This window comes from Balaenoptera borealis, assembly GCF_965194805.1.
Source record: "Balaenoptera borealis genome assembly, chromosome: 2".
NCBI classification, from domain to species: Eukaryota; Metazoa; Chordata; class Mammalia; order Artiodactyla; family Balaenopteridae; genus Balaenoptera; species Balaenoptera borealis.
Window position 1 is genome coordinate 165199192 of NC_138867.1, and position 21632 is coordinate 165220823.

The window sequence follows — 21632 nt, forward strand, 5'->3', positions numbered from 1 at the left end:
TGGCTTCTCTTGTTGGGAGCACGGGCTCTAGGTGCACGGGCTTCAGTAGTTGTGGCACACAGGCTCAGTAGTTGTGGCTCGCGGGCTCTAGAGTGCAGGCTCAGTAGTTGTGGTGCATGGACTTAGTTGCTCCGCGGCATGTGGGATCTTCCCAGACCAGGCCTCGAACCCGTGTCCCCTGCATTGACAGGCGATTCTTAACCACTGAGCCACCAGGGAAGCCCACTTTGGTAGTTTTTAAATCAGTAGTTCTAAAATTTTAGCATGTATCGGAATTACCTGGAGGGGTTGGATTGCTGGGTCCCACCCCAGAATTTTTTATTTGGTAGGTATGAGGTAAAGCCTGGAAATCTGCATTTCTAGCAAGTTCCCAGGGGATGCAAATGCTGCTGGGCTGGGGCCACACTTTGAGAACCACGTTTTAAGGAGGCATTCCGTGTTCATGGTTTAAATAATTGAAACAAAAACTTCAATGGCACAAAAGGTTTTCAGTGAAAAACTACCCCCTTGTACCTACTCTCTCTGCTCCCCAGGGAAAACTGCCTCCATTTTCCAAGTCATCTGGCATTGCCCCCTTCCCCTGCCCATGTTCATGTAGCCCTTGATCCAGGTTAGCGGTTACTGTCCTTGCCCTCCCAACTCCCACCCAGGGCAGCACCAGGCAAAAGTGAGGCAAAGTAAAGAGTTGAACAAAGGGAGGGATGGAGGAGACCCACTCTCAGGTACAGACACACTCAGGTGTGCGCCGCCACTGCCCGCCCCTTCCCACACTCCGGGACCCTAACTGGGAGTCCCCCTCCCACCCTGCCACCTGCTGTCGGATTTAGCCTAATCCCAGAGTATGTGTGTGAGGCAGCTGCAGCTCTCTCTGGGGGGAGAGGGCCCCCCTCCAGAGGAAATCTCCTTTTATTCTCTTGCTACCGAAATCTGACCTTCATCGGCACCTGGGCCCCAAGGCTGGGGCCTGTCCCCAAGAAGTGGCTGAGGAGATGGCGTGAAATTGCCAACAGCTGAATTCACCCTGCCTTTCCCTGCTTCCTCTCCTACCCAGTCTCAGCTCACATGCCACAGCACCAGCCCCTTCCAGGCCCCCTAGTGCCAACCTCATGTTCTTGTGCTGGTACTTGGGGCCCAGCCTGACCTGGCCCTACTGATCGCACCCGCTGACCCTGCGGCATATGGCTGTGGGCTTCTCGCAGCTCTCGAACCTCCAGACCATCCTTGTTCCCTTCAGGGCTTGGCTCAGCTATCACCTCCTCCAGGAAGTCCACGCTAATCTCACAGCACAGCCTAGGCATTCTGCCTCTATGCACAACTGGAACAACCCATTTATGGCTCTCTCTGTCTCACTCAAGGCAGGAGCCTCATGGGCTCCCCCTCTAAGTCAGGTCCAGTGCAGGGCAGGCCGACAAAGGTTTGTCAAACGACTGAATGACCTGGTAAGGGGGATGATAAGGCTCCTGGTCAGAGAGGCCCTTTCCTTTAACACCTGAGACCCCTATGAAATCAGGTCACAGGAGAGGAGGGAGCCCTTGGATCCTGGGGGACTGAGATTATTATAATTGCTGGGGGACCCACTGTGTGTGATGAGGAAGGCTTCACCTCACATAGCTGAGCTTCCGCCTCTATGGCGTGGTCCCTTCCAAGCCACCCCTGAAGGCAGACAGGCTAGAAATAAATGATGGATAGCATGGAATTCTCTAGAGCAGCACTGTCCAGGAGAACCGTCTGCAGTGATGGAAATATTCTCTATCTGTGCTGTCCAATACGGTAGCCACTGGCCATGCGTGGCTACTGAGCACTTGAAATGTGGCTTGTGTGACTGAGGGATTGATTATTTTATTGTAATTAATTTAAATATAAGTTTAAAGAGCTGTGTATTGACAGGACAGCTCTAGAGCCTTCACAAAGGGGCTCTAAGTGTTCTGACGGGGAATTTGCTCTGCGTTACACTGCTGAGGGGAAAATTCAAGATGAAGCAGCACACGCATGTCCCTGTGAAACATGTACCTGCAGTTGTAGGGATGCAATCGCTTGGGAAGGGTGGGCAGGTGGTCACCATGGCTGCTTCTGGGGAGGGGAACTAGGTGGCTGGGGTCAAGGAGGGAGGAGACCTTTGTTTCTTTTGATTTTTGTACCTGATATGTGTATTATTTATTTACAAAAATTGAAAATTGAAATTTTTTTGAAAAAAAAAGAAAAGAGGGAATTCCCTGGCAGTCCTGTGGTTAGGACTCTGTGCTTTCACTGCTGTGGGCCCAGTTTCAATCCCTGGTTGGGGAACTAATATCCCACAAGTTGCACGGCGTAGCCAAAAAAATAAATTAATTAAGAGAAAAGAAAAGAGAAAATACCAGAGAAGAAAAGTATCCCCTCTGAGTACACACCAGTTTCCAAGGCTGCCTGGCCCAAACCTCAGGCTGCCCCAGAGCCAGTTTCAGAGCTTCCAGGGCCCAGCGCCCTCCTACACAGCCACACTGTCCTCTTGCCACTTCACACACCAGCCCAGGCTGAACCCAGGCCCACGGGACGAAGCCTGAACTGACCCCTGCCCACTCCCCAAACTCCTCGCATACCCCTCCCCCATCGATTCTCCAGCTCCAGTGAACTTCTTTCTGTTTTTCCACCACCCCAAGTTCATGAGAACCTCAGGGCCTTTTACTTGCGGGTCTCTGCTTGGAATGCTAGTCCACTGGTGCTTCTGGCTGGCTGTCAGAACAAAGGTCATCAGGACTTCGCTGGTGGTCCAGTGGTAAAGAATCCGTCTTCCAATGCAGGGGACGCGGGTTTGATCCCTGGTCAGGGAACTAAGATCCCACATGCCGTGGGGCAACTTACCCTGCGCGCCACAACTACTGAGCTCTTGAACCTTAACTGGAGAGCCTGTGTGCCACAGCTACAGAGCTCACATGCCCTGGAGCCTGTGCGCCACAGCTAGAGAAGAGAAAACCTGCATGCCACAACTAGAGAGAAGCCTGCATGCCTCAACGAAGAGCTCGCACACTGCAACGAAATATTCCGCATGCCTCATCGAAGATCCTGCGTGCCGCAACTAAGACCCGACACAGCCAAAAATAAATAAATAAATAATAAACAAACTTTTTTAAAAAGTCAAACACAAAAAAGTGATATAGGGCTTCCCTGGTGGCACAGTGGTTGAGAATCCGCCTGCCAATGCAGGGGACACGGGTTCGAGCCCTGGTCCGGGAAAATCCCACATGCTGCAGAGCAACTAAGCCTATGCACCACAACTACGGAGCCTGCGCTCTAGAGCCTGAGAGCCACAACTACTGAGCCCGTGTGCCGCAACTACTGAAGCTTGCATGCCTAGAGCTCGTGCTTCGCAACAAGAGAAGCCACCGCGATGAGAAGCCCGTGCACTGCAACGAAGAGTAGCCCCGCTCGCCGCAACCAGAGAAAGCCCACGCGCAGCAACAAAGACCCAACGCAGCCAAAAATAAATAAAATAAAAATAAATAAATATTTTTAAAAGTGATATAAATTATTAAAAAAAAAAAAGAATGAAAGTCATCTCCTAAGAGTGGACTCTCCTGACTGCTCTGGCCAAAGTACCCCCCTCTGTTATTCCATATTTTAGCCCCTTGTTTGTTTTCTTCTGTAATTATCTTATTTGCTCACTCTTTACTAGCTGCCACCTCACTAGAAGGCGAGCTCTGAGAAGCCGACTGTCCCGTTCACAGTTGTACCTGAATGTCGTCAACGGGGTCTGGCGCATGGTAAGTGCTCCCTAAATGTTCACGGAATGAATACGTGTTGAATAAATTTCTCAGATTCAAAATTTAAATTCCAGGCTGGTGAGCTGATCTCAAAGAGGCTTCCCAGCCCCTTTAGGAGCTAAGACAGTGCCCCCCAAAATACACACATAGTCTTGGACCACAGTGATGAGCCCTACAGTATCCACCAAGGGATGGTCGACCCTCCTCTCACCCTCTGATGTGGGGCTGGGAACCCCAAGAGGGCTCAGGACCATCACTGCCCTTACAGCACCTAGGCTCAGGGTGTCTGCCTGTAAGCCAGCATTCTCCCACGCTGTGTCAGGACAGCATGGGGCATCTAAGGAGGGCCTGCAAATCCACAAGGAAAAGACACCTCAAAATACTACAGGGACTTCCCAGGTGGTCCAGCGGTTAAGACTCTGTGGTTCCACTGACCAGGTTCGATCCCTGGTCAGAGAACTAAGATCCCGGTGGCCATGCGGTGTGGCCAAAAATTTAAAAAAAAAAAAAAATGCTATGGTGAGGGTATGATGAGGTGATTGAATGACAAGGAAATCAGAGGTTAGCAAGCTTATGAAGAGACCCTAAAACTCAAGAATTATGCAAGAGATGCTCTCACTTTGCACTTATCAGACTGGCAAAAGTTAGCAAGCTAGAGAATGCCAGGTGTTGACAGGGATATGGGGGGCCCACCTGGACTGTGGGTGCAGCTATCCCAGAGCCACCTGGGAGCTTTCAGCTAATTATATAAACGAATGTTCTATGATCTAGCAATTTTTCCCTGAATATATACCACCCCCTTCCCCAAATCCTCACACAGGACCACATGGGGAAGTTTGGAGGAGGGGTTGGAGGCAATCTGGAGTCCATCACTGGGAGATGGATGGATTACACGTGCAGAGGACCCAGTGGATGCACAGCCATGTGAAGGGACCTCAGAAGCCTAGTGCTGAGTGGAAAGGGTAAGAAATGTAGTGAGCTCAAAAGCATAAAGCCATTTGCACAAAAGAAATGAGACAGAGAACACACACAAATGACACAGAGAACACACATGTTACAAGAACACACACAAAACCATTAGCACGGCTGCCTGGGGCGCAGGGAGATAAGAGTGGGGAATGAGGCCCAAAGGGAATTGAAAAGCAAACAAAGGAATGAAGCCCAGGAATGAAGCCCAGGAGCAACGTACACCCAGGGCAGGGGTCAGTGATGCTTTCCAGAGGAGGTGACGTGGGTGACCAAGTTGAAGAAGAAACCACAGAAGAGGGCCGGAAGGCACAGTAAATCAACAAACGTTTATTGAGCACCTACTATATACCAGGTGCCATTCTAGTCGGTGGTTATACCCTGTGATGAAGACAAGCCCCTGCCCTGAGGAGCTGGAAATCTAGAGGTGGGGACAGACATTAAATAAACACCCAGGAAAGCGCTGACTATAATTAACACAGACTCTGAAGATCGATTGGCTGCAGCTGTGAATGTCTACCATGGGGACTGATCCTGATCCGACCCAGGGAAGGGCTCCACAAGGAAGTGATATGTGAGTTGAGGGAGGGGAGCACTTGGCCTTGTGATGACTGGGCAGAAAAGCATTCCAGGCAGAGGGAACTGTCTTCACAGAGGTCTGGAGGCAGGCAGGAGTGGGGAGAATCTGAGCCACTCCAGTTCGGCCAGTGGACAGAGCACACACAGAGTTAGGGAGGACATGCTGCCGGATGAGGCCACACCACAGAGAGCCTTGCAGGCTTCGGATTTCACTCCCAGAGGAGTGAAGAGACCAGAGAGTGAGGGGCTACTAGCGCAGATGTGGGGAGATGGGCGAGGGGACTCTTTTAGTGTCTGGTTAGAGCTGGAAACTGGGACAGCACCCCCAAAGGACACATGTGGTCTCCCAAGGTGATGGAAGTAATGAGTCCCAGAGCATCCACAGAGGGACTGTCCATTTCCCCTCCCATCCTCTGGCCTGGGACCAGCACCGTCCTGCACAGCCACATTGCAGGCCCCCATGGTGGCCAGGCGATGGAAAGAAGTGAAAATTGAAGGATGTCTTTAGAATAAGAGGGCTTGCTAATGGTGGCCGGGGGGAGAGGAAGGTGGTCAAGAACTTGGAGGTTCTTGGGCAATGGCCAGGAGCTGGGTAAACAGGCTGGGTCCCTGTGAGTGTTTCAGGGGCCTGACGATGGGCTGCATGGAAGAGGGTGAGGCACACAATGGTGAAAATCTAAGTCAGAATGATGTAACCTGCTTGACCCTGAAAAAAATCAAATGGGAGCCAGTACCACCCCAACTCCCCCGTCCTGTGACTTGCATCCCAACCACCCCTTGGGCCCTTGGCCTCCTCCTCTCCTTCCCTCACTCACCTCTTCTTTCCTCTTTGGTCTCTGCACCCTGGGAGGGGTCTCCAGAGCAGGGAACAGGGTGGAGGGGACACGCTGGGGTGATGGTGCCACCTCCTGGAGGCCACAAGAAATGTAGCATCCCGCTTCAGCCTCGTGTTGGGTGTGGCTGGGGCCTTAGACTGTACCCATAGAGGTTTTAGGTGGGGATCCTGTGAAGAGATGTCTTTCCTTGCTGGTGATCACGTCATTCCTGGAGGACTGTTCAGTTCTGGGTGCTCCATTTTTCAGAGCGGTGCTGATATGCCCTCTCTACCCTACCCAGGGGAACTGCTGTAACCACCCCTGCTCAAAACCCTCCCACTGCCCTCGGAACTGGGGTCCAAGCTCTTTAGCACAGCACATAAGGATTTGACCCTGGCCTTAGGCATGCCTTGTTCCTATTAGCTTCAATCCCTACCTGTCCCCCTCCCCCAACACATGCAGCTCCATCCCTTTACACAGGTTGTTCTCTCTTCCCTACCAGTTTTCCAAACTCTACTCCTCTTTCAGGTCTCAAATTCTCCATTCCTCTCCCCAACCCTTAGACCTTCCAGCACCTCCACATTAACTACGCAAAGAGAGGAGGGAAGAGTGTTTCAGTCTATGGGAACAGCATTTGCAAAGGTCTAAGGTGGCTTCGAGGAGATGGGAAGGGCCAGAGACCAGAGAAGGTGACAGAGCTGGTAGGGCTATAGCAACTGACCACACATGGCTCACGGGCAGTGGTGAGGGGCTGAGTCCCCAGTGAGCAGTGGGAGGACAAGATCTTCAGCAGCAAAGGACACGATCAGATGTGTGTTTGGAAAGGCCAACACGAGGTTGCCCAGTGGGAAAGGCACTGGAAAGGCTAGGGTGGGTGTTAGGAGAACAGGCAGGGGCTACATAGGTGATAGTTGATGGGAGCTTGGACCCCTGAGCCCCTACTTTTTGCTGGCCAGGTCCTGAGCTGGGGCTCCCAGTCATTGATTCCAGCCTCCCTAATGGGACCCCAACTTACCCCAGTTGTGTTCCATACCAGCTCTGACTGCCAGCCGTGATACCCTCCCCACTTCTCATCCCTGGTGTTATGTCCCCAAACACTGCCTGCCCCGTGGAGCCAGCACCTATGCCTTGTGGGGGCTGCCATCTCATTTAGAGGAAGACAGGATGCTTGAGCTCAAAGTTGGGAAGTCAGTAGTGAGCAACAGAGGTGGGATTTGAAGTGAGGTCTGTCTGCCTTCTCCACCATACTAGGTGTCCTAGCAGTTATAGGCAGGGCTCTGTCCCCTGATGGCTGTGCGACTTTGGGTGGGTCACTTTACCTTTCTCTGCTTCAGTGTCCTCTTCTACAAAATAGGGGCAATCATAGCAAACTGCCTAGCAGGATTTGTGAAGAGTATACGGAATAAATGCCCATAAGGGGTCCAGCACAGCACCAGACACACAGCAGGTGATCAATACATGGTTGCTGTTCACGTGAATACAGTCGCAGGAACTTAACACGCTTCCTGGGGAAATGTACTTCAGGGTCCCGAATCAGGGGGAGGACAAAGGGAGCTCAGGAGAGATGGGTAGGGAGGAGAAAACAGAGGGAGCATCTCGAGTCAGGTCTGGAGCTAGATGGCCCTGATTTCCAAGCACAGAGCAGGTGTCAAGGGTACCAGCTCTGAAAAGGCTTGAATGACACAGTGCAGAACCACCAAAAGTTCTACAGTTAGAAAAGGCACAGCCAGTGCCCTAAACCTGGGTGGGATGATTTCTCCTCCACAGGTGATAGCACTGACACTGGAGGCCTGAGGGAGCCTAGACAGCAGAGCACTGGCAGCCGGGAGCAAATTCTCAGGTTTCAGAAAGCCCAAGTCTAGGTAGCCCTTTTCAGGCCAAAGAACCTCCCTTATGTAATTTCCCATCTCGTCACACGGTGGCGATAGTGCACCACTGGGAAAATCATCTTTACCTGCTGTCTCTCAGTCAAAACAATAGCTAAGTACCAATGCCTGCTAGGTGCCTCTAAGAGCTCTGGGAAAATCCCTACAAATCTCTATGAGGTAGAGTCTATTCATATCTCCAACTTACAGGTGGAAATGTGGGCTCACAGAAGTCCAGTAGGACCCATATGATCACCCGATCAGGATTTGAACTCTGGTCTGTAAGTCTCCCAGTCGGCCTGCAGCATCTGCCTGTCCTAGAATGGCAGCTCCAGGTTCTCTCTCCTGCCCCATCACTGAGCAGTGCTGCCTTTGTGGAGTAGACTGCCCTGGGAGTAGAATATTAGACAGGACAAGGAGGACTGTCACTTCAGCTTTTTCTTGTTTACCTTGTTTATCTCACTTATGTAGCTTTTGCATTGAAGGTGAGGTGATGGGACAGTTCCCATCCCTGGCATAGAGAGGATCTGGGCTGAGGGATGAGGCAAGTAACACTGAGCACCTCCTTTGTGCCAGGCACTATGCCAACATTCATTCCTACATGAATTCAGCACACAGTAATGAAGAACCCACTGTGTGCTGGTTACAGGTGACACAGTACTCCCAAGCTTTTGGCACACAGCAGTAAATACTTACATATTTATTTTATATGTAAAGATATGTTTTTAAATATTTATACTGTAAATGAGCCCTCAGCTTAACAAATATTTATTGAATGAAACACCTACCTTCAGCCTTAGGTACCAGTGAGACATTCAGGTAGCAAGTTTGGAGCTACAGGACAAATCCAAGCTAGAGACTGAGGCTCAGAAATTACTGGCATTTAGGAGGTGCCAGTGACCAGACGAGATCCCTCAGGGAGTCTGGGTAAACAATCAGCAAAGACAGGAAAAAGGGGAGGCATGCCCATGATGGGGCGGCACAGAGAAGGGCTTAGGAAAGAGGTAGGAAGGGACCAGACAAGAGTGGGAGCTCCAGGAAATCTTGTCGGTTCCAATAGGGTCAACAGAGTCAAATGCTGCAAAGTGGAGCAACAAAGATTATGAAATACCACCGGTTTTGGCCAGAGTGGGACTGCTGGTGATCTGAAGCCAGACTTAAGTGGGATGAGGAGGGAGATGAGAAAGGGAGGCCAGGGTCAGTGGAGGGGAAAAGAGGCAGAGCCTGGCTGTAGAGGCGTTGAAATCTTTCTCTTAACAGGGGAAGAGACTACACGATTTGTGGGCTGCCTGAAGGAGCAAAAAGACAGGAAGGCTTGGAGCTCCAGGGGAGCGAAAGGAGAAAGATGCACAAAAGCGGGAGGAAGCATTAGGGCGGGACCCAAAGCCCAAGAGGAAGGCTGGTCTAGTCTTCTTTTGTATCTCTGAGCGATGGGGCAGGGCTAGTGGCAAATTTTGATAAATAGGCGTAAAGGGCAACCGCTGGCTGGAACTGGGGCATGCCAGACATCGACAGCCTTTTCCCAGCGCGGCCTCACGCATAAGACATCCTTTTCTGAGGCTCCACGCAGGCAGAGCAGATCGCCCAGCCCACCTCCTTGCCTCCTGCTGATTGGCCCGCGGGAGCCACCTGACAGAGCCAGCCAATCAGAGGCGCTCTCCCAGGAATGAGGACCCACGTGTGGTGCAGGGCGGAAGATGAGCTGTTGTGGGACTCCGGGGCTGTGCGGGTGGCGTGGGTACAGCCGTTCTCAACCTCTGCGGAACTTAGAAGCTGAGGCCCGGCCTCCCCCAACCCCGCCCGGTTCCTGCCTATCCGGCTGCTACGACCCCAAGTCCTTTTTGCTAAATCTCCTTCTCTCCTGCCAGCTACTGCGGCTAAGCCGCGCTATGTTCATCCCTGTACCACTGCCTTGACTGGTCCAAAGTGGTGATTTGGCGGAAGACAGACCCAAGTTCCAGTTATCATGTGACCTACGACAGGTGTTTAACATTGCTGAGGCCCATCTGTAAAATGGGATTCTTAATGCCTACTGAGGTGTTTTTGTGAGGATTGTAAAGCCCAGTGCCTGTACACCGTGAGCTCCCAAAAACATTGGTTATATTTTTTATGATTGTTGATATTCCTACCTTTCAGGAATTCACAATCCTCATTACACATGACCTTGTGTTAAGGCTATTTTTTATTCCTCTTCTCTTATTAGAATGTAAACTGCTTGTCCACGGGAATGTGCCTGTATGCCTTTTTAGTCTTCCAACTCCATTATCCCTTCACTTGGTCTGACAAGGGTAAATTTAACCTACAGAAACAGTAGTGGGACAGAATATACAAAATCATGGAATATATAGCACGGAAAATATCAGCAGTTAGCTGGGGATATTCATAATGCAACAGTGATGTACTGGAAAAAAACATCTTAGAAAACTGCCAAGTACCAGCTCTGTGAGCTCAGGCAGATCTTGACCTCTCTGAGCCTCGTGAGAACAATAATCATGACTGTAACAACTGCAGGACTCACCATGTGCTAGACACTATGTGAAGCTCACATTAACATTTCAACAACATCACTTGACAGAGGACACACAGGCACAGAGAGGTTCTATTACTTGCTTAAGTTCACACAGCTGTTAAGCGGTAGAGCAGTGGTTCAAGCGAGGCTTCTGGGCCAGAGGCCGTACCCATAACTTCACTGTGTGCTACCTCTTGGGCACCAGCACAGGCAGCTGGCACACTGAATATCCACTACACAGAACTATGGAGAGGGCTAGGGCTAACAGGGCAAAGTCTTCTGCATCCAGAAACCAAAGGAGGCCAGTATGGCTGAAGGGTGGAGAGGCAGGGGAACAGGGTAGACAATGAGCCTGGACTTGCAGGCAGGTCCACACCTTGCATGGTGTTCTAGGCCACAGTGAGGAGCTGGTGTCAGCACAGTGGAAGCATGTGACTAGGTGTTCCGAGGGCATTTCAGACCCCTTGTTGCCACAGACCTGGGATGCAGAAGGCAGCAAGGGCCTCTCTCTTACTGTTAGCTTCAGTCCCTGCCCAGCCTGGAGATCCAGGGCCTATCATATCCCTAAGTCACCTGGCTGTCCCCCAGGGTCCCCTCCCTGGGCGGGGCTAGAGATGCCACTACCTTGAGGCCCCCTCAGCTCCTCCTCTCTGGTCTCTTAATTGCCTTAGGCTCATTAATATGACTAATTAGATAGGCCTTCTGAAATCACCTGCATCCTCCCATTGGCTACTATACAAACCCTGAGATGCCCTATTATTTAAGGCCTCTGCAAGTATCCCTGGGGCTTATTATGAACTCTAGACACATCAACTGACTCTCCAGACAAGGGGCCCAGGATTTGCGGGAGCAGGGAAGCGCTTTTGTTGACTGTCATGCCTTAGTTGTTCATCTCATTGGTCCTGTCTTATCACTAACTCCTCTGGAAACTCCCTGGCATTCTCTTCAGAAAATGTTGCCTGTGGTCAGGGGCCCTGTGCTATGGCTTCTCCCCTGCCTCTGCCAGCCTGGGGCCCAAGGCCAACTTCACATGCACCCTCTCTAGCACTTCCCCCCTTGACCTTTCATCTGATAACCTTTTCACCTTAGAACCCTGGAGGGGATCCAATCATGAGTGGAGGGTGCCCACTGGTTAGGCCCAAGCCTGGGCTCCAGACCCAAGGTCACTCAGCTGTCCTCAGCTTCCTTGAGCCTGCAGCCTCTCCCTTCCCTCTCACTTCCTATCTCTGGAGAAAACAGAGGTACTGGGTGGGACCTCTCTCAGTTTCCTTCGCTTCCCACGTAAAACATAGCTGAGGCCCCTTGCCTTTCCCTACGTGTCCTCTGCTCTGTGGCCCATCCATCCACCTATGACCCCATTCATACACCCTGCACCTCCTTGACCTCAGTGACTTCTCATTATTGTACCCTCAACTTTCCCCTCTCAACTGGCTTCTTCCCAAAAGCATTGTACTTATTTGAGGATTTATTCATTCAATCCACAAATATTTATCAAGCATCTACTCTGCACCAGGCCTTGTTCTGGGCATTGGGAACACAGCAGTGAACAAGTCCTAACTTCTTGGTACTTCCATTCTAGACAGTGAGAAAGATGGAGGTGTGGACCAAAAAAAAAAAAAAATCAGGCAATTAAGACTTTGTAAGTTGGGGGGAGGGATATATTGGGGGTTTGGGATTGACATGTACACACTGCTATATTTAAAATAAAATGCCTCTCCATAAAAAAAAAGAAAAGACTTTGTAGTACTGGCATAAAGATAGATCTATTGATCAATGGAATAGATTGAGAATTAAAAAAGAAACCCATGCTTCTATGGTCAATTGATTTTTCGACAAGGGTGCCAAGACCATTATTCAAGAGGAAGAGATGGTCTCTTAAAAAAATGGTGCTGGAACAACTGGATATCCACATGCAAAAGAATGAAGTTGGATCCCTACCTCACACTATAGTAAATTAACTCAAAATAGACCAAAGTCCTAAATGTAAGGGCTAAAACTATAAAAGTTTAAGGAGAAAGCATAGGGATAAATTTTCATGACCTGGGTTAAGCAATGGTTTCTAAGATATTACCAAAAGCACGGCAACAAAAGAAAAAAATAGATAAATTGGACTTAATCAAAATTAAAAGCCTTTGTATTTCAAAGGATACTATCAAGAAAGTGAAAACACAACCTACAGAATGGGAAAAAATATTTGTAAATCTTATATCCAAAAAGGACTTGTATCCACAATACGTAAAGCATCCTTATAACTCAACAACCAAAAAAGACATTACCCAATTTTAAAAATGCACAAAGAGGGGACTTCCCTGGTGATCCAGTGGTTAAGAATCCGCCTTCCAGTGCAAGGGATGTGGGTTTGATCCCTGATCAGGGAACTAAGATCCCACATGCGGTGGGGCAACTCAGCCCACGTGCCGCAGCTACTGAGCACACAGGCCACAACTAGAGAGAAGCCTGCGCACGGCAAAGAGGAGCCCGTGCTCTGCAGCAGAGGATCCCACAAGCTGCAACAAAGATCCCTCATGCCGCAACCAAGACCCAACACAGCCAAAATTTTTTTTAAAATGGGTTCTGTTTAAAAGATAATAATAAAAGATCAAAAAATGTGCAAAGAATCTGGATAGACATGTCTTTTTTTTAAATTAATTAATTTTTTTTGGCTGCGGTTGGGTCTTTGTTGCTGCACGTGGGCTTCCTCTAGTTGCAGCAAGCGGGGCCTACTCTTCATTGCGGTGCACGTGCTTCTCATTGTGGCGGCTTCTCTTGTTGCAGAGCTCTGGCTCTAGGTGCGCGGGCTTCAGTAGTTGTGATGCGTGGGCTCAGTAGTTGTGGCGCACCGGCTTAGTTGCTCCACGGCATGTGGGATATTCCTGGACCGGGGCTCGATTCTGTGTCCCCTGCGTTGGCAGGCAGATTCTTAACCACTGTGCCACCAAGGAAGTCCCTGGATAGACATGTCTTAAAAGAAGATATACAAATGGCCAATAAACACAAGAAAATGTGCTCAACATCACTAGTTGTTAGGGAAATGCACACTGACTGCTAATGGGTACAATGTTTCTCTTCAAATGATGAAAATGCTCTGGAATTAGATAGTGGTGATGGCTGCACAACTTTGTGAGTATATTAGAAACCACTGGGGAATTCCCTGGCAGTCCAGTGGTTAGGACTCTGTCCATGAAAAAATTTGTACACAAATGTTCATAGCAACATTGTTCATAGTAGCCCCAAAGTGAAACCATCACTGATAAACAAAACATCAACTGATAAATGAAATGTGGTATATCCATAGAATGGAGTATTATTCAGCCATAAAAAGGAATGCAATACTGCTACATGCCACAACATGGATGAGTCTGGAAAACATCATGCTCAGTGAAAGAAACCAGACATAAAAGACCGCATACTGTATGATTCCATGTATATGACATAGCCAAAACAGGCAGATCTGTAGAGACAGAGAGTAGATGAGTGGTTGTCAGGGCCTGGGGGGAGGGAGAGAATGGGGAATGACTGACTGCTAATGGGTACAAGGTTTCTCTTTAAGTGATGAAAATGCTCTGGAATTAGATAGTGGTGATGGCTGCACAACTTTGTGAGTATATTAGAAACCACTGGGGAATTCCCTGGTGGTCCAGTGGTTAGGACTCTGCCCTCTCACTGCTAAGGGCCTGGGGTTCGCTCCCTGGTCTGGGAACTAAGATCCCACCAGTGTAAGGTGTGGCCAAAAAAAAACCACTTTTTTTAATTAATTAAAAAAAAAGAAAGAAACCACTGGATTGTACATTTAATTTTACTTTTTAAATTTTATTTTTTGGCTGCACCACATGGCTTGTGGGATCTTAGTTCCCCGACCAGGGATTGAACCCCGGCCCCCTGCGGTGGAAGCTCAGAGTCCTAACCACTGAATCGCCAGGGAATTCCCAGATTGTACACTTTAGAAGGGCGAAGTTCATGGTATGTGAATTATATCTCAATAAAAAGAAAATAAAGAAATAAGTAGGGAAAAATCAGATAATTTCAGAGAATGGTAATTGCTATAAGTTACCTCAACAGGAAGATGTAATAGAGTGACCTTGGGTCAATCAGGGGGTCCTCAAGGTGAGGGAGAAGCCAGGTGAGCCTGTCTGAAGAGGCACTCTTGAACTGATAGATGGAAAGAGCCCTGGCAGAGCTGGGAGCGGAATCTTCCAGACACAGGAACACAGGCCCTGAGGTGGAATGGTTTACACAAGACCAAGTCCCTTCTGCCTTTAAAAAAAGCCCTCCCTCCTAGCCCCTCTCCAACAGTTGCTGCCTCCTGTTCTACACAGATACGTGTTTTCCAGTCATGGTTTTTGCCTAAGGTCTTCACCTGATGTGAAATCTTTCCAGATTGTTCCGAGCATAGTTGGAGTTAAGGGTACAAATTCCCAGACCTTTAACTTTCATCTGAACTCCTTGCTCTGCCTGAGAAAACACCTCTCTCTAGTTCTTTCAGATGGCTTCCCACTCATGAGAGAAAAGCCACATCTCACCCAGATGAGAAAAGCCACATCTCACCCAGATGAATCTCCCTGAATGGGCACCTCTGGAGAGGAAGGTGCTGGAGAGCCCTCAGAGCTTCCCAAGGACTTACTTCACCCAGTAAACTCAGGGCAAGGCTTTGGCCTTGTCTGTCAGTCCTACAATTAGAACCCAGCAGGGGGATGGTTGTCATGGGGATGCATATTAACATGCTGGTTTTAATTGAGAAGTGGAGTCAAATCTTTTCCGATTGAAAGTCAGTCTGAGTGCTGCTTCAGCAACACATATACTAAAATTGGAACACTACAGAGAAGATTAGCATGGCCTTCGTGCAAGGATGATATGCAAATTCATAAAGCATTCCATATTCTTATATTAAAAAAAAAGTCAGTCAGTTGGCTGAGGGATTTGATGATGGGGCCTGGTTTTGGCATTTCAGACACATGAGAGACGTTTTCTATAAATTGATAGAGTTGAATCTACAGCCCCAAGGTTTTGATTAAGATGTATTTAAAGCACACATATAGTACACCAAAAATTATATTATTTGTAATATATGACTTAAAATTAGATACCGACTTTCAAAGATGAGTGGGTATATACATATTCTCTTGAAATTCTTTTCTTATAAATTTATTTACTTATTTATTTTTGGCTGCGTTGGGTCTCTGTTGCTGCGCGCAGGCTTTCTCTAGTTGCAGCGAGCGGGGGCTACTCTTTGTTGCAGTGCGTGGGCTTCCCGTTGTGGTGTCTTCTCTTGTCGTGGAGCACGGGCTCTAGGCACGCGGGCTTCAGTAGTTGTGGCACGTGGGCTCAGTAGTTGTGGCGCACGGGCTTAGTTGCTCCGTGGCATGTGGGATCTTCCCCGACCAGGGCTTGAACCCGTGTCCCCTGCATTGGCAGGCAGATTCTTAACCATTGTGCCACCAGGGAAGCCCCTCTTGAAATTCTTTAAAGGGGTACTTGATTAAAAAATGTGGAAGACTGGGCAGTCCAGTGGTTAAGACTCTGCACTTCCACTGCAGGGGGCCCAGGTTCGATCCCTGGTTGGGGAACTAAGATCCCTCATGCTGCTCCGCACGGCCAAAAAAAAAAAAAAATTGGAAGACCATCCACTTTACTAAACCCTTACCCCAGAGTCTCGTCCCTGCCTTTATATTACCTGACCTCCTTTTAGTGTTTATTGAATGACTGCTGGGTATAAACTCTGAGCCACCCCATCACTTGCCAGAGCAGGACCTTTTATAAGCCACTGCTTCTTTCTCAGCCTCTGTTTTCATCTGTAAAATAGGATAATATCCTCTTTTTGCAGGGAGAAGATGGGTGGTTGGGTGTAAAATGGTAACCCTTAGGCAGGCAGAAGGTAGAGCCACTCTCCCGGCCACAGGCTGCAGACCTCCCCCTTCCTCTGACTGCATCCCCCCAGAGCCCAGCATTCTTCAACTTCCCCTTCTTCCCCTGGGAATCAGTACGTTCAGAAGTGGTCCTCTGGAGGCTAAGGGTACATCTGAAAAATCAAGTGCCCAGAGAAGGAGAGGTTTGGGGTGGGGGAGGGAGACTGACGTGTTGGGCTGGGAAGCCTGGTCGCATCTGAAGGAGGTGTCTTGTGAGCAGCTGCTCTGTGCAGGCCCTGTCTACATTCACATATTTAATCTGCACAACCACCCCATTTGTGAGGCTCAGGGAGAGGAAAGGACTTGCTGGTAAGTGGCCCCGGCTGCAATTTGAACTGACATCTATCTAAGTCCAGATCCTATAGGCTCTCTTACACTTTCTGAAAGTGTTGTCTGGCACAGAGACTTGTGTGTTCCCCAAACATCCCTGAATCCTTTTAGGGATGGTTTTGCACAATCATTTAGTCCACAATTTGAGCTATAATTCTTCTGTCTTTTGGAGACACAGACTTAGAGAAGAGGGGAGGGGATAGATGAAGCATTAGGAAATGTTTCCCAGCACTTACTCCGATCCTCACAGTCCTGGGCTTGGTCACTGGAGGTCAGAGAAGCATATGCGCTCTGTCTTGTATAAGGGGCTCACCAACTGGCTGGGACCAGAAATGTAAAGCCAATAGTTACTGCAGGGGCTCATTCAGGGAAAAATGACTGCCTGTAAGGGTGGAATCAGTGGAGACTGCCAGGAGGAGGAATCTTCTAAACTGGGCTCTGAAGGATGAGTAGGAGTTTGCATGACAGGGGAAAAAGCAGAGGGACCAGCATGAGTGCAGGCTGGATGGGATGTGGCCTGTCCTGGCACAGTGAGTATACTGGGCAGCCGGGGAAGTGATGAGGGCAGGAGGGCAGGGATTAGTGGGCACTACACACAGGGCTTTCAGAAAAGAATGTTTGAGAGACAGAACAGTTGAAGGTGAAAATTTGAGTCCCTGGGGTGGGGGCTAGGGCTGGGGCTACAGGGTCAGGTTAGCTGACAGAAACCTGGCATTTTGGGTAGGAAGGAAACTACTGGAGGGCTGCATGGCTTCAAATGTGGCCTAATCTTCCTCGATCTTAAGTTCCTGATCCAGTTCTGGGGAAACCACTTGGTGAGAGAGAAAGAAAACAATTCTTGGACCCATCACAGGGATGGTTGTGGTGTTCACCAGCAGCGTCTGGGACTAATCACCAAAGGCCTCCAAACCTGGCTGTTTCATCAGAAAGCAGATGCTGCTCCTGTCCAGTGGGGATGAAGAGCTTGCACTGGGAGTTGGGGTTGGGAGTCTGACTTTGAATAGGTCACGCTTCCTACCTGGAATATGGGGGTAACAAGAGTGCTCATCTCAGGATTAAATGAGAGAGTGTCTTACAGAGTAGCTGGCACAGAAGAGAAGCCACACTGCTATTGTAACCTAACAGTCCTAGCATATCCCAAGGCAAGGCCCTTGTGTTTCTAGAGGAGGTATCAATCTCTTCTGGACACTGCTGGCAGAGTGAGCTTTCAACTGCACAAATGAGATTCTTAACCTGCTTCTTAACCTTCCATGGCTCCCTGCTGCCTTCCAGATAAAGCCTGAATTCTTTAACTTGACCAAGAAAGCCCTGCACTGTCAGGCCCCTGTGGCTTTCCCCATCTTCGTCTGAGGCCTCTTACTGCACTCATCACCTCTACTGCTCCCACCACGCACTACCCTCTGGCCACACTGAACTGTGGTCAATTCCTCCAAAGCCCGGTATTTCTCTGGGCTCTTCTACTGGAATCTCTAGCTCATCCCCTCCTTTCTAAGCTATTCCTGTGAGTCCTTCTGGACTCCCTCTGGATGTCACTTCTGTGGAAGACCTTCCCTGTCCCTGAGGCCACTCCAGCTCCCCCAGCTCCCCCAGCACCTCTGGCTTCTCTCTCAGTACTCAGCTCTCTACCTTGTTACTTCTTCTCTGCCTTTCCCACAAGGCTCTGAGGGGGAGCTCAATAATTATCTGCTGAATTAATGAATGAAAGGGGGGGGCAGTTGTAAGAAAAAAGAAGTACACTGGTGGAATGTCTCGACAGGTATCTCTTTCAGCAGGTTAGGAGTAACAGTAATTTACAGATGAAGAAACTGAGGCTAAGGTAATCTCACTTTGCCTGCCACTCAAATTCCTGAGCACCTGTGGGCAAGACACTGTGCTGGGCCTTCTCACAGACAGTACCTGGAAGGCGTGCTGGCTAAGAGCAAGGGATGTGAGGCTGATCACACCAGGTGATAGGACTCTGAGACCTTGCAGAAGGGCTTAATCTTTTGGACCTCATTTCTTCACAGGGCTGCTAAAGGGTTAAAAGAACTCATGCGTGTCAAGTGCCCAGCATGATGTCCAGTACACAGCATAGACTCAGAGAGTAGTTATTGATGCTAGTCTCTGTCTTAAGGATGGGAGGCACAGGCCCAGAAAAGTTCCCTGTGCTGAGACAAGGAGGGCCAGCCACAGCCCTATCCCTCCTTCCCCCACTTCAGAAGCCAGTGTCCTTGTGAGAATATTGGGTCCTGTGGGTTGCCCCAGCCCAGATCTGGCACACATGAGGCCAGTGCCTGCTAGATAGGAAGGCTCCAGTGGGGGCTACTGTGAATGAGACCTCTGCAGCCATATTCCACTCTAAGAGGCAGGAAGGGACCCTTGAGTCATTCCAGGAAAGTCCAAGAGATTTTCTCTGGGATTCCAGTCTTTTCCCCGAGACCATCAGTAAGCTGTTCATCCCCAGCTGCCTGTCCCCCTTTAGCCCCTACTCCTATTCCGTGGGGCCTGGGAGGTTGGAGAGCGGGGTTCCTCTAGGGCAGGGATGTGTAGAGGTCAGCCCTGGGGGGAACCACTGTCCCGGCCCCTCTTCACACCTTAGCACCTTTATTTAACTGTTTCTTCCTAAGGCCTGGGGCTTCCTAAGGCAGGCATCTCATCCTTTGTTTACCCAGCACCCAGCAATACTGCCTGGAATGCAGGAAATGGTTGCTGAATGAAGCGGTGAAACACATTTCAGCATTCATCAAGTGCTTAGTCTGTATAGGCCCCTAACACTTACTTTCACCTTGCAAGGATCCTCACAGCCACCCTGTGCATTGGAAGCCACAGGTGAGGAAACTGAGGCCTGGGGCTGTTAATCGACAGGCTCAAGGCCATACAGTGGCAGCTCACAGGCCCTCAGGATGGTCGTGGGAAAGTAAAGGGTTGAGAGTAACCTTGAGGAATTGGGGCAACTGGCAGGGGGTAACTGTCAGTCAGAAATGATTGGCTCAAATTATTAGGTGGGAAGAAGGAACCAGTCAGAGCTCCCCCACTGAACTGCCTAGAAGGGATCAGCAGGAGTCACTCCTTAGTAGAACAAAGGGCAGGTCCCTGTAGGGCAGTACCCTGGGGTGTAGACCCAGCTCTTCTCTGGCTGGTCCTAGCACACAGAACACTGCCAACCTGACTTTGCACCTGGGAACAGTCAGGGTACCTCATTCTCTTCAACAGAAGGAGGCCCTCTGGGGTCACGGTGCTCCCCTCATCACTCTGGTTCCAGGGGGCACCTTCCTTCGGAGACAGCCTGCTGCTCTCTTGGCAGGGACTGCATCCCAGCACTTAGGTGTGGTAAGGACCTGTTGTGTATCTCCTTGGCTGGGCTGTGGGCCTTGGAGGGCAGGAGGCTAAGGGTATCCTGAGCTCCAAGACAACTGGGGCCAGTTTTGGGGTGAAGGTTGGAGAAGGCCGAAGGATGAAATTTAGGGAGCTCCGCGCCAACGCCAATACCGCGCAGAGCAACGCCAAAAGTGGCCTTTCTCCCAGGTGGGCTCACGGTTAACAGATAGAAGGATGGCGGGTAAACACTCCACTGGGGCAATAATTATGCACATTTACTAAGCCCTGGGAGGAATGGTAGTCACGTGGCTCTCGAGGGCGGTGCCCTCAGCTTTGAGATGGAGTTAACTCTAATCACAGAAGGCTTTCTGGAGGAGGCGGAATTTTTATGGCGGTCGATTGTGGTTTTCTCTGAACAGCGAGGATGAGCTTAGCACTCTAGGGACCAGATAGGTCCCGAGGTGAGCTTTTTGTCGGGGAGCAAGCCCGGGGCGGGGGTCGGAGTTGGATCGGGTTAGGGGAAGGGCCTGGGGGGTCGGCGTCGCGGGGTCAGGTTGTTTGGGTTCCCCCGCTTGCCTTCACGTTGCCTTTGGTGATTGGACGCGCTGCAGCCGCGCTAGGCCGGTGCTGCGGGGCCCCAGGCACTGGGTGCAGGCCTCGAGGTGCCAGGCGCCCGAGAGCAGAGCGCCCCAGGCCAAGGATTAGGCCAGCAGGCTTGGCGGGGCCAGCCCGGCGATCCGCCCTCCCAGCGCTGTTCCGCCGGGGTCCCGATGCCCAGCCCGCAGGGGTGAGGCGCGCGCTCCCCGGGGAGCAGGGTTGCTGAGCAGGCGGCCTGCGCCGGGCGGAGGTGGCACGAGAGGGCCATCTGCCTGGGTGCAGAGAACTGCAGCATCCCCGGTGCGAAGCGCGACCCCTCCGGGCCCCCAGCTCGTGTCCACTGCCCCGCGCGCACTCACCTACTGACGCCCGCCCGCGCCCCCGGCCCAAGTCCCGGTGCCAGGCCCAGACCCGGACTAGGCGCGGGAGGCGGTGCAGGGATTGATTAGTGGACCCCTCCCCCAGCACTCCCCTCGCCCCGCCCGAGGCTGCGAGGACCCCTGGGCCCGGGGGTGGTGAGGGAGCTTCGTCCCCGCGGTGCCCGGGCTGGGGACTCGATCTCACTGGGCGGGGGCCGCACCGCGGCAGGCCGAGGTGCGGGCGCGCTGTCAGACTGCTGCCCGGCTCGGGTGCGGGGGGGGGGGGGGGGGGTGGGCTCAGCGCGGGGGTCGCCCGGCTTCATCCCCCCTGCCGAGGCCACGGCTGGGCGGGCAGTGCCCGGGCCGGTAACCCGACCCGACCCAGCTCCCGGGAGCCGCTCACCCCGCACGGCCGGGCAGGGGGAGGGAGAGGAATGGGGGGGAGGGGGAAGGGAAGGGGTGGTGGGTGAGGGGCTGTGGGGACCGCAGGGCCGAGTCCCCGGCCTGTCTGCGCTGCTCTAGGGTGGCTGCCTTTGGTGCCTGGATGAGCCAGCCCCCTGCCTCGCGGGCGTCGGGCCTGCGGCAGGAGGGAGCCCTGGGGCTGTACAGGCTTGGCTCGGGGAGGCAGACCCGAGCTGCTGCCTCCATTTTGTTTCCTGCTCAGCTTGGTCTGTA

General features: G+C 51.0%; 1 long non-coding RNA gene across 1 annotated transcript; it reads left to right on the forward strand.

Moving 5' to 3' along the window:
* The first annotated feature begins 2977 nt into the window (after positions 1–2977).
* On the forward strand, positions 2978–14218 carry LOC309623565. Its single transcript, XR_014241406.1, has 2 exons — positions 2978–3737; positions 4558–14218. It is a non-coding gene; the product is annotated as an uncharacterized lncRNA (long non-coding RNA).
* Positions 14219–21632: the final 7414 nt, after the last annotated feature.